Raw genomic sequence first — 8,758 nt, forward strand, 5'->3', positions numbered from 1 at the left:
ACACGTGCCGGAAATTTGAGAAGCACCTTTGGTTCTCATGAAAACTCAATAAAAGTCTTTAGTTCTTCAGTGATCGAGTTGTCAAATAAAGCGAAAGATGGAGAAACCCCAGAAAAACGGGAGAGGCGGAAGTTCTTTAACCTGGATTCAAAAGTACTTGATTTGGACAATTACGTAACTGAAAAGTTCATGGAAGAAAAGAAAAATGCACTACTAAATGTTGCAAGATATTGCAAAAAGCAAAAGAAACCATTATTAAAATTATAATTTACCTAAATTATTTAAATTTAACTCTTTGTGGTCGCTTGTCTGCTCTCAGCCACCATACCTTTTTTACCGTTCTGGTCGTTTGTCTGCTCTCAGCCACCATAGCAAGTAACAATGCTAACCTTATATTTTACTCAACCAAGACTTAGTCTATGCTTTTCCTAAACGAAGCTTGATGTCTAGTGAACCTGTTCATGAATCAATATGGTGCTCCTATGAGTAATAGATAACGGTACTCAGTATCAAACAAAGTAAAGGGTGTGTCACATCAAATTGCATCACGGAAAAAACGCTGTAGAAATTCGCCCAGTGACCGATCCTTTTGAAAATTTTAGACAGTAAAATAAAAACTATTAAACAACTTTTGGCATTTTCTTTTTATTCATACTTCGAGCCCAAGCCCGTATGCTCGCACCTTCCTCTTTACCCCGTCCATAAGGTTCTGTACAACGTCAGGTTGTAGTTTTTTTTGAACAGAAATCCATTTTTACTTGAAGTCCGCCTCCGATTTGACAACTTTGGGGTTCTTCCGGAGGGCCTGCTTCATAATCGCCCAATATTTCTCTATTGGGCGAAGCTCCGGCGCGTTGGGCGGGTTCATTTCCTTTGGCACGAAGGTGACCCCGTTGGCTTCGTACCACTCCAACACGTCCTTTGAATAGTGGCACGAAGCGAGATCCGGCCAGAAGATGGTCGGGCCCTCGTGCTGCTTCAATAGTGGTAGTAAGCGCTTCTGTAGGCACTCCTTAAGGTAAACCTGCCCGTTTACCGTGCCGGTCATCACGAAGGGGGCGCTCCGCTTTCCGCAAGAGCAGATCGCTTGCCACACCATGTACTTTTTGGCAAACTTGGATAGTTTCTACTTGCGAATCTCCTCCGGAACGCTGAATTTGTCTTCTGCGGAGAAGAACAACAGGCCCGGCAGCTGACGAAAGTCCACTTTGACGTAGGTTTCGTCGTCCATTACCAGGCAATGCGGCTTCGTCAGCATTTCGGTGTACAGCTTCCGGGCTCGCGTCTTCCCCACCATGTTTTGCCTTTCGTCGCGGTTTGGAGAATGAACTTGACAAATTCAGCTTATTGGCGACATCCCGGGCCGAACTTCTCGGATCACGTCTAAACTGCTTAACTACGCGCTTGTGATCTTTTTCACTAACGGAGCATCCATTTTTGTCGTTCTTCACCTTCCGGTCGATGGTTAGGTTCTCGAAGTATCGTTTTAGTACTCTGCTGACCGTGGATTGGACGATTCCCAGCATCTTACCGACGTCCCGATGTGACAACTCCGGATTCTCGAATTGAGTGCACAGGATTAATTCACGACGCTCTTTTTCGTTCGACATTTTTCCAAATTTACGAAAAATTGACAGTGAAGCATGGCCAACGTGATCTATACATTCTTATCTGATTATAAGCGAAAGCTGAAGATATAATTCCTAAAAATTAAATTTCTACAGCGTTTTTTCCGTGATGCAATTTGATGTGACACACCCTTTAGTCACCCACACAAGACAACGCAGAGTGCGTCGAATGCATAGGAATGTGGGGTAAAACTCATAATAGCACAATTTAGCCACTGTAACCCTTTGATGTGATTGTTCATAAGTATCTGATCCATTGTATGCATAAATGTCCCATGTTATTTGAATAATCGCATAAGTGTCTCAAGCAACAATATATTTTTTTCTATAAAAAGATCACATTAAAATACATTGTAAAGTAATAGTTATACAGTAAACATTCACTAACTGGGTGGAAAGGGAAGACCAGTTATCGACATTCGCGTTTTAACTGATCCGCCAAGTTAAACGTGAAAGAAAATCGAGGGGAACTTCAATGAATTGTTTGATTTGCGTTGATCATGGAATTGGATAAACAAAAGGATTTCAATGGATGTTTCGCATTGAGTGCGACAATAGGTGTGAAATATAATTTGAGGAAATTATTTTTCTGTAATTCAATCAATGTTTTTGTCATGCGAAAATAATGTCAATTTTCATAACATTTCAAATTACATTCGAATGCCCCTGACATCAAATCTTCCATTTGAATATGGTGTCAGTGTTTACGAAATTCTGCTTTTTGACTCGTCCAAGAACCAGTTCACGTTCGCCCAGTTAAAAATCAGACCAATTAAACCAGGACCAGTTAGCGAACGATTACTGTATCAAGATTACTGTAACAAAAAAAAAATTTAAAAAAAGTTAATTTTTCATAATCTTGTATGTATTACTGCTTAATCAAGGAAAAATAATTCCGACCAGTACGACACCCATGCCCAAATTTAAAACGACCGCAAAGGGTTAAAATTGATTAAATAACATAAATTACGTTTAATATTGAAAATCTTACGCCTATAATCCATCAATCATTCTTTCTTATCTTATCTTTCAATGTCTACAAATTTCCAATGCACTAGAGACACTATGTTTGAGTTGCCAAAAATTGACTAGATGAAAATCAAATACAACTACAGTAGAAGTTCTAACAGATCTTTGAGAATAAAAATCAGTTGATTAAAAGCGAAGTAATAACGACCCGAGCAGAGTGTTTGCCTCCCTCGTTCAGGATCTTTCCAATGCACGTGATATCGCTACTGGTAATAGTAGTAGGAGTGTCAAGCTGGAAGTTTTCCCTCAATTAATTAGTATGTAATTCCTTCCGCACCAAGTCCGAAATTAATAAGCAAACTTTCTCTATTTTTTTTCCTAAACCACTTCCAGCGAAGTTTTTCAGTATGGATGTATCCTTTCCTCGCTGTGAAGAGCACCGAAGTTGTTTGACGAACTTTTCTCTGTGTGCCCGATTGCTTTCGGGGAAATGTTCAACGCCGGGAATCTTACCAGTTACCGATTTATCCAGCTTGAGATGGAAAAATAGACCAACTTAACTGCTGCCAACTTCCAGAGGATGATACGGCAAACGAGCACGGGCACTTGCATACTGCAAGTGCTACTCGTGAGAACGAGAACTTGTTCGGAAACATTTCGCCATCCGCGGTGCCAAGAGTGAGATGCTTCCCGCCCAAAAGTCGGAAGAAACAAATTGAAAAAAGTTTTCTTTTCCATATCGCCACGGGCGAAAATATGGATGTTGTTAAACATCTAAAATAGTGAGATGCGCAAAATGGTTCCCGCCGGTGCGGGTAAGGTGCGGTGTATTGAGGAAACAGCGCCGAGAAAAGGATTCCAACGCGGGGGGAAAAGCGAGAGGAAGTGGGAAACTTTAGAAAAATATGTTGATGATGTTGAAAGTTTCCATGGGATAAAGAAAACGCAAACTACGTGTAGTTTACGCAAGGTAACAAAAACAACAAAAAAACAATAGGCCTGAAATAATAAAGAATCCAATAGTTACTTCCATAGGGCGAGTTTTATATATAGACAAAAATACACAAGGGAACAAAGCAAATTACCCGAGCGCAGAACAGAACTTCTCATAACGTTGTGACCAGACTAGACCAGGGGGCAAAAATTCAAATCATTCCTCCGGAACGCTGCAGATGGGGAAGATTTTGAATTTTTCGGGAAACTTCAGCTTCGACCTTTTGGCCCTACGAGAAAATTTTATCGTATCTGCTGCGTAGTAATTTCGGCAACGTATTGTAACAGTCAGTGCTAGCTTCCGTTTGTCTTCCGGGGGAGGATCCATAGTACGTGTTTCTGGAAAATATCAGTTGAAGGAGAAACTTTGTTCCCGGCTCTAAATGTCGTCTCAAAGACAAAATTTCGGATTTGGCTCAGATGCGGATGGCTTTAGAATGATAAGTGTTTAATTACTTTCAACAAATTCTACTTATTTGAGTTGGGAAGATATGATTAGTTTCAATCAGAGCTCATATGGTGAATACGTCTGGAAACGGCCGAATAGAATGCAAAGTTGTTCCATGTAACATGGTGCGCTTGGTAATTGTACGAAGCGTTGAGCGTATTTAATCGTGAAGAGCCAACGCAAATCTGAGTGATGTCTAAGTTATTGATATGTAAATCACAGTGAGAAAATTGACGGCATTCGAATTGTGACAGACGAAAAGCGTAGGAAAATACGGGTGAGTTCTCAATGCTGATTGATCGTTATGAGCATTACTCATCGAATGATTGATTTTTAAGAAGTTTACTTATCGTCGAAATACCCTTTAGAAAGAAATTATTTAGTTGCTAATTAAAATTATAAGCGGTTCAGTAATACAATATTAGCAAAACCATGTTAACACATGACGAATTTCATGCCAACTCGTCTTAGAAGTTGGCAACACCATCTCAGATGGCAGTGAAACGTTGTGGCTGTAAAGACATTGTTTATTTAGCAATTGTGCATACTTGAAAACTCAAAAAAAAATTAGAATACTTTTTGAAGAAGGGGCAAAGTTTTTTTTCTCGTTTTTGTACAAAAAAAAATCTACCTCAAAAACTATATTAACAAAAACTTTTTCATGTTTTCTCTAAAAAAAATTACAGCTAATCCTTATTTTGTTCATAGTCGAGAAAGCATTCAACAAAATTTTAAATATCATTAAAATATATAGTTTTATCGGAGGTGTGAACTTCATATATTGTATAATTTCTGTAATATGTGACATTTTTGTATGATGACGCCTGAAGAATAATATTTTATTCGTAACCTTTTTGAGTGCAAATTATCGCGTTTGACATGTTCTTGACTTGTTTTAGATAGAACATAGTTTTCAGAATATGTTAACAGGGTTATCATGTCTACAGAATAATATGCATTTATACAGATTTTTGGGACTTTTACAAAACCAAGAATCTTTAGATACAGATCACAGATATTTTGAGTTATATACAGAATATACAGATTTTTTTTTGAAATAACGTATAGTGGAATCCGTTTATAATGACATCGAAAGGAGGTCATAATAAGCGGACGCCATACAAAGCGTTTTGTAAAAAAACCGTTTTTTGTGTAAATACGTACTTATGCATGTAAAGAAATCATTATAATCGACTTTTTAACAACATTTACTAAGGCGAAAAATTGCAAAAATCTGCGTCATCGGTTGTCGGCAATAAATAAATAACACTGTTTTTTTCTCCTTACTAAAGAACAATGAAAGAGAATTTCAAAAATGCGCTCATACTTTCGTTAAAATCCATGCTTTCAAATTTCTTATTTTGATCATTGCAAATATCCTAAAGCGCCACGGACACGTTTTGACGTAGGATTAATGTTTCGGGAACATATAGACGGTACAAATAAAAAAAAAACTGTCGCGTAACGAAAATTGTTTAATTTTGAATGCTGAGCAAAACTGAGACATTTGATGACTGATTCATAATTTTGTTCCAATTGATTTTGACATTCTCTAACTATATATTGTAATGTAATGATAAATTTCCAATAGTTCAAATAACGTTGAAAATAGAGCTTCTAGCTTCCCATACATTTGTGTACACCGAAAGGCATTTCTCGCATTGCGGTCTATCCATTTATATTTAATTTTCGTACACTCAGAGTTCAACTCTATTGAGAATACTTAATTCATCTGCAACACGATGGCTCTCACTGGAATTCATTGCTGAATATAATCCAGAGTGATTCAACAATGACCAAACACCAAATAGTGAAACGGACGTTTTATTTTGAAACGAACAATCTGAAACACCCGAACTCACTCAGACTAATTCGGAAACCGAAACACTTTATCTTACTTTCGTGAGCAATATATGCCCAAAATAATATATAATACCTCAGTTAACAAGATCAGATTTTGGAGATTTGGGAAGCAAATGAAGAAGTTTTATGCCCCCGCATCATAGAAACTTGGATTCCTTTTTACAGGTGTTGGCAGTTCTCTAGATTTTGAATTATAACGGTTTATAATTTCATCAATCATTGTCATGTTAAATAGATGTGACTAATAGGTACTATTGAAACAATTTAGTGCAGTGTCAGACATAGCTGTTGATAAAAAATGTCAAAAATCAAAACAAATAAAACAAAAAATGTAAAATGCTCAGAATAGAAAAAACACATTCAGATGATGATTCTACATCCGGATCGATCAAAAGTTCACGAAGAAATTTCTTATTGCAGAAGTTTCTTAAGGGTATGTTACAAGCCCTAGAAATAATGGAGCAAGGATTTTCTGTGTTTGATATTCGGTTTAAGATTATAATAGAATGAAATAATAAGCTTCACAAAAATCAATACTAATTTCTCTCAAAAAAAATCTGTTGACAAATTGTGTCTGGAATTCGAAACAAAAGTGTCCGGAATTCGAATCATGATAAATAAAGTGTACGACTTTCAAATCAAGACACAGTTAATAAATACTCGAAAGAGCAAATATAGCATAGCTTTAGCGATTCCTCTGATTCATAACTCACATGAATGCCTTCTAATTCTATTGGAATGAAACTTTTTCATGCTGTGCTATATCAATTTTTTTTGCGATTAGACTAGGTCTATGTGACAAAAATCCAGTTTTTGCGCAATTTCTCTACACAATATTTTTTTAAAGGAGATTTTTTCATTGGCTTCAATTTAATATGTCGATCATTTGAATCGGTCCAATAATTCAAAAGTTATGAAGATTCGAATAAAGGCTTTTTTTGGAAAAAAAAAGTGGAACAAACTGATTTTTGGACCACTCTAAAATGAAAATGGGTATCCTAATTAAAAAATTAAAAAATACTGGTCCAATATTTTGCGATAAGAAACAAAACTACCAATTTTCGCGGAAATGTAAGATCCACTATATCGGTTTGAAATGGAATGACTGACTAGTACTAGTTTCAAAGAAAAACATGAAAAAGTTGTTGTTAGAAAAATTCTTACCTTGTAACAGTGCCCTACTTCCGATGTATTGGTAACTTGTTATTGTTATTGAAAGGACTATTCATATAAATTTCGTTCAGAATTTTTGAAAAATATTTTTTTTCATTAAATTTTCTTTTCAAATTTGTCTAATATTTTTCAAATGAATTTCACAATTCGCTATATTTCATTTTGTGACAGTAAAATTGTTAGTCTTACACTCTGTCCAACTTCTATAAGATCAGGTGATGATCTTGCTGCTTTATGTCTTTGTAAACAAACAATGCTTCAATTCATATTCTAGTGTATTGGTGATTACCATACACTTAATGATTTTCATATATGTGTGTGCAAGCGCTGATTTGTTTACGATCGTATTTTCAACTGTCAAGTTTCTTTAAGACCAGTTACATTTTCCGTTGTTTCAGTTGTTTTGATCAATTAAATCTGGCAAATGTCAAAGGGAAAAGTCCTCACGAAAAGAAATTCGATGCATTTCACCAAGAAAATGTTGGTATCAGAGAAATTTCTCGTAGGATTGGACGATCCCATCAAGTAGTGATCAATTATTTGGCTAATCCTCAAGGAAACGGTAAGAAGGAGAGAGCTCCACGTAAATCGAAGCTCTCTGACCGGGATAAGCGAGAAATAGCTAGAACCAGTTGTTCACGCCAAAAAGGGAACTTCATGAACCACCCTACATTTTAAAGCTTATCGCCGTTATCTCTCACGCTTAGCTTGAGATGAAAGCTTTTCCATTGTCATACCATAACCGATCGTTCTGCTCTTGATCTAAATCCAGTCTAGATAAGAGAGAAAGTCGTAATATCTGTAACAATAGGCGAACAATTACTCAAGCCAGGTTCTACAGAGGATAGAAGCGACAGAATTAGTCAGTCTGGAATCTGCAATCGTATGAAATAGATCGATTTCCAAAATTATCAGAAGATTAGATTTTTTGCCTGAGAATAAAATACAGTTCAAATCCATCAAAATTATATCTTATGTGCGGATACACCAGTCTGCAGAATGCAACTCGATGCAGACGCGCAACAAGATTTTTGTACCCAGTTGAGCTTCCACTCCTTATGCACACATGCGCTCTGGCGAATGAGCACGCTTCGAAACACAGATGAAATGTTTGGTCGTCAGCGCCGTTCTTACGCCCAGTTTTAAGCTAAGTTTTTCGCTGAAATTTGCGCCGTGCTTGCGCTGTATTTCTATACTGCGCGCTTGAATCTGGATTGCTCTCTCTGTTGAGGTATTTTGCTTCATACAAGCGTATACGGTTCAAATGGGGGGCGCTGTTGTTTTTATGCTTTGCTTAGAAAGACGAAGACAAAGCGGGTGCTAGATTTTTTCTTGAATTTTTCATTGATAATACTTCTAATAATAGACCACTTCAAAAGGTCTCATAGAAACTGGTCAGCTGAAATTATCATATTTAAGCACAATGAATAAATAAACACAAACATTTACGTAAAATTTACTTTATTCTGAGCATTCAACAATGTATGAATGTATCTTGTTGAAATTCTAACTGTTTGTGTTGCAACGAAATAGAATCAGGGTGGTCTTATAGAAGTTGAACAGAGTGTATATTTTTAGATATCTTAATTTTTTAAAACATTCTTTCGAAAAATTTTAACTGAAATACTATAAGGCATACCAGATTTTGGTCAAAGAATTAAATACATGAAATTATGTGATATTT

Source organism: Toxorhynchites rutilus, chromosome 2, assembly GCF_029784135.1.
Source record: "Toxorhynchites rutilus septentrionalis strain SRP chromosome 2, ASM2978413v1, whole genome shotgun sequence".
NCBI lineage: Eukaryota > Metazoa > Arthropoda > Insecta > Diptera > Culicidae > Toxorhynchites > Toxorhynchites rutilus.